The following is a 5499-nucleotide window of genomic DNA, read 5'->3' on the forward strand; positions in this document are numbered from 1 at the left end:
GTAAACAAGTTATACTTCAGGAAATCATCCATTATGTGTTTTGAAGTTGTTAATTGGATTAGTGTTTTGTTTTCTTGGTTGTTGGAGTTTTTGCTTGACAAGATTTTCTTGGCATGCTATGATTCTTGTTTGCTTGTTGTTGGAATGCTTGAAGTTAGAGGAATGCTGCCCCTAGTTATAGATATCGATCGATGTGGATACGTACAATGATTACCAAGCCATGGTGGGATACAACAAACTGAATATTCAGATAAGCAAGGACAGTGAGTACGCTAAGTATGTCCAGGATAATGTTGTTTAAGTATTGGGCAATGGCCAGTGGTGTTTGACTTTGGATAAAAAAAGATATGAGCAAAGATAGATAGAGGAGTTGTTCCCTCACAAGTAGCGCCTGTTGCCAGGTTTTCACCATTTGTTTTTAGTGCACCTTTTTGTTGTTTTGATTTTTTTAATTTTTTTTGTATTTTTCTGATTTTTTGATTATTTTGTATTTTTCACTTTTTTTGTGCATTAGACCACTCAAGTATAGTATTTCTTCAGATGGATGTTGTTGGTTGGTTCGTCGAGCACATCTCCTTCTAAAGTTATTAATTGATAGGCGCCTGGTCCATAGGCTGAGATGATGACATAGGGACCTAACCAGTTAGGTTCAAACTTCCCCTTCTTTTCTCGATCTTGTTGATTTCTGGGATTTTCTTTGAGTACGAGATCACCGACTTTAAAATTCCTAGCAATGACTTTGTGGTTGTAGCTTCTGCACATACGTTGCTGGTATGCTTTGAGGTGATTATAGGCATGTTGTCATTTTTCATCTAGAAGTTCTAGTTCTTGCAATATGTTTACTCGATACTCCTCATCTGGAATGAGACCTTTCAAAGATACTCTAGGTGATGGAATTTCTACCTCAAGAGGTAAAATTGCTTCTGATCCATACACCAATGAATATGGCGTAGCTCCTGTAGGTGTCTTGATGCTAGTTCTATATGCCCAAAGTGTCGGATTGAGCTGTACATGCCAATCCTTTTCTGCATCATTTACTATTTGCTTTAAGATTTTAATATTGTTTTATTTGATGCCTCTGCTTGACCATTCCCCTATGGGTAGTAAGGTGTAGAGAAACGATGTTGGATTTTGAATCGTGCACATAGTTCTCGGACATCCTAGTTTTTGAAGGGACGTTTGTTATCTGTGATGATGGAACTGAGAATGACGTATTTGCATATCAGATAGTTGAGAATAAAAGAGGCAATTTGTTTTCCCGTTATTGTGGTCATTGGGACTGCTTCAATCCATTTTGTAAAATACTTTGTTGCAGTGATAATGAACTTGTGTCCATTTGAAGATGAAGGGTGTATTTTGCCTACTAAGTCAAGTCCCCACTGACAGAAAGGCCAAGATGTTGTAAATGGTTGCAATTCCTATGCTGGTGCATGGATAAGATTGCCATGGATTTGGCACTTAGGACATTTCTTTGTAAATCGATAAGTCTTTCTCCATTGTCGGCCAGTAATATCCCATTCTCAGAAGTTTTTTAGCAAGAGTAGGACCACTTGAATATGTGCCATGGATACCTTCATGAAATTCATGTAAAGTAGAGTTAGATTCATTACGATCAAGGCAACGAAGAAGAGTACCATCTAGACCTCGACAGTAAAGAGTATGAGTAGTTAGGGTATAACGGGCGGCTTGCCAGATAAAGTTGCTTTTTTTATTCCGAGATAGGTCAATGGGTAGGGTATTGGTTTTAAGATACTCATAGATTATTTTGTATAAAGGAGAGTCTGAACCGATTAAGGCATAGATAACATGGGATACGGAATTGTCATAGGCTGGGGAAAACAACTGCTCTACCAAAAACTCATAATGACTCTGTTGCTCTGTAATTTGTAGTAGTGAAGCGATAGTAGCCATTGCATCGGCTGCTCTGTTGTCCAACCTGGGTATTTGCTCAAAGGTCATGTGTACAAAATACTATTTGAAGTCATCCACCATTCTTTTGTATGGCAGCAGCTTGTCATCTTTTGCCTGATATTCATTGTTGATCTGATTTATGACTATTTGGGAATCTCCATAGACTTTTAGTTCTATGATTCTCCATTCCACGGCCATTTTGATTCCTTTGACCAGTGCCTCATACTCAAAAATGTTATTTGTTCATGGAAACATGATTCTATGTGATCTTGGTATGGTGTGTCCTTCAGGAGTGACGAAAAAGATGCCGACACCTGAGCCATGTTGAGTGTAGGAACCATCAAAGTACAAGGTCCATTGCTTGGTGGTAACAGCAAGGACATCCCTATCTGGAAATTTGACCTCCATTGGTTGCTTATTTGGTAGTGGTGCTTCAACTAATTGATTTGCGATTACTTGTCCTTTGATAGCCCAACGCTCTGTGTAGTGGATATCAAATTCACTGAGAATCATGACCCATTTAGCTAGTCTGCCTGTGAGAGCCGCTTTGCTAAGTAAATACTTGAGAAGATCAATTTTTGCTACTAGCTTGATTGTGTGAGCTAGCATGTAATGTTGGAACTTTTGAGAGGCGAATACCACAGCTGAACAAGCCTTCTCAATGAATGCGTAATTTAGCTCATAGCCATTTTAATGTTCTGCTGATGTAATAAATAGCTCATTCCTTTCCTTCTTGATCTTCTTGTGCTAATAATGCCCCCAATTATATGTTCGTTGTTAATATGTAGAGAATAAGTGGCTTCCCTGCTATTGGTGGTACTAGAACTGGTGGGTTCATTAGATATTGTTTGATTTGATAGAACGATTTTGCACATTTGGCTTCCCATCTGAATGGTAGACTTTTATCTGCTAGTTGGGCGATGAATCATCTGGTTGACTGGAGTTGTCCTTGTAGAGATCTAAGTTGGTGATTGTTGTCCTTGTAGAGATCTGAGTTGGCTATTGTTCTTGGGAGGTGGCATCTCCATGATGGCCAGTATCTTCTTTGGATCTACTTCAATGCATTTTGTTGACACGATGTAGCCTAATAATTTGCTCAATGTTACCCCAAAGACACACTTCTTAGGGTTGAGCCTGACTTGGAATTTCTTCAATCTTTCAAATATTTTCTCTAATATGCCTAGATGTTCTGCCCGAGTAAATGACTTAGTCAGTAAATCATCCAAATAGTCTTCCATGAAGGTATGCATCATATCATGAAAGATTGTCGTCATTGCTATTTGATAAGTTGCCCCAGCATTCTTTAAGCTAAAAGGCATGACATTCCAACAATACGTTCCCCAAGGACAGGTGAACATTTTTTTATCTTGATCCTCTGGAGCTATCTTGATTTGATTATAGCCAGAAAAACCATCCATTAATGATAGCATTGCATGGCCTGCTGTGAGGTCTACAATTATGTCGATGCTAGGCAAAGGAAAGTCATCCTTTGGATAGAATTTGTTAACATCCCTAGAATTTGTGCATATCCTGATGCTTCCGTCTATTTTTGAAACTGGCACAATGTTTGAAATCCATTCAGCATAGTCTATAGGTTGAATAGATCTGACGTCTAAGAGTTTCTTTAGTTCAACTTTGACCATTAGTGCTACATGCGGATTCATCTTTCTCAATTTTTTATTGATTGGCTTAGCTCCTGGAGCAATAGATAAATGATGCATGATTAAGTGTGGATAAATCTTGGGCATATCTGCATAGGACCAAGCAAAATTGATTTGCTTTTCTTTGAAGAATTTAATAAACAGGTTTTTCTTCATCTATCAGAGATTCTGCTAGGTCTATGTTTTTGGCTGCTTCTTTTGTACCAGTGTTGATTGATTGAGTGGGCTCAATCAATATGGGTGATCACTCCTAATAGTACTCAGGAAGAGTGTCAAGTCTCCCATCCTTATGTGCCTTAAAAAGGTTTTCACCCTCAGATGTGTCCTTTATTTTGACTTTTTGTGATCTAGTGCTTCCATTGACTAGTTTTCAGCATTAGATCCTTTATTTCTTTCATTTTTGTGATTGAGAGACTTGGTACTCGCCTAATTGTAGACGTCGTTACTTTGTTTGATGGTAGAGTTTGTTTCCAGGTTCACCATACATAGGTAATGGATAATGGATTCATCATCCAGTAAAATAGGTATGTCATGGTTTTCAAGTTCATCCCAGTCTATGAGATCAAGAAATACTAGCGGTAAAGAGTCGTTGGATGGGTCGAGCTCGGTTGCGGTAAGTGTCATGATAGAGGTATTGTTAAGGTTGGTTGGGATATTGGATAAGTTAATGATATTGTCTAGGTCTTTGATGGTATCGTCTTCCGTGTAGACTTGCTCGTAATGGCGTTGCTCATTTTCTTTGGCTTCATAGATATGTTGTGGACCAAATTCAAGCAGTCGAGACTATGTGCCTTGTCCTTCTTCAGAAAAGGGTGTATGAATAGTACTCTCAGGAATATCTTCAGTGACATTTGAACAACTACCCCATTCATAGTCTTAGAATTAGTCTCAGAAGTATTGTCCCAGAGTCTTTCAGTGTTGCTGACAGGTATGTTGTAAGGTGAAAAGAGATCCCTGATAATTGATACCAGTCTAATATTTTTCTCAGATTCTGTATCAGATCCTGCTTGTACTCATTGCATTTTTTCATATATTGTTTCTCCTTGGGGAGTAGTGATTTCTTTAGGGGGTGATTCTGCCTTGTTTGGAATAGGTTCCTAAACGTGGTGTACTTCTACATAAGATGCGTCTTCTCTTTGAATGGCCAACTCCTCTTGTTTTTTCTCTTTTTCGTAGTGTTCTCGCTCTTTCCTTATTGTTTCTGTTGATTCGTGTAGTGCCTCCTGCCATAAGTCCTCCTTGTATTTATTCTTTGCTTTCCACTGAGGTTTTTGATATTTATTTGGTTTCTACTTTGGGGGTAGAGTGTGTCCATAGCCCAATCTTGTTTTGTATCTAGAAAACCATGAAGGAGGATCCAATGGTTCTGTGATGCCTTCTTGACGCTTGCCTATAGGTCCTTTGCCATTGTACCCCATCTGTTGCATGATCAGGTAACCTTTTCCATACTATTGTGTTGGTATAACTACTTCCATAGTAGTAGCTTTGACTTCTTCCTCATCTTTGTATAGCCAACTAAGGATGTCCTTCTCTTCTGATTCATGTGCTTGTGTGCCTAATTGGATAAATTTGCCATCAAACTTGGTGATGGGTTGTGTTGCTTGATGTGTTGATGTAGAACATTTCCCATGAGATTTTGGCAATGCTGGTAAGTTGGTTAGACACATGGGTTCAAAAGAGTATTCTCCCATGCCTTGCTCTTTGATTTTCATCTTTTATTTGAAATCCATGGATAAAGATTTGAGCATTTCTTGATGATGATTTGATGCTGAGGAAGTTTGGGCTTCCCTGTTATGTGGAACCAAGCTGTCTTGGGCTGCCCCCATAGCATTGCAATGTTGAAAGGGGTTATCATATGCTGATATAGAAATCTCCTGCCCATTATATGGGAATTTGACACTTTGGTGGTAAGTTGACGGTACCGCTT

This window comes from Cryptomeria japonica, chromosome 9 (assembly GCF_030272615.1).
Source record: "Cryptomeria japonica chromosome 9, Sugi_1.0, whole genome shotgun sequence".
NCBI classification, from domain to species: Eukaryota; Viridiplantae; Streptophyta; class Pinopsida; order Cupressales; family Cupressaceae; genus Cryptomeria; species Cryptomeria japonica.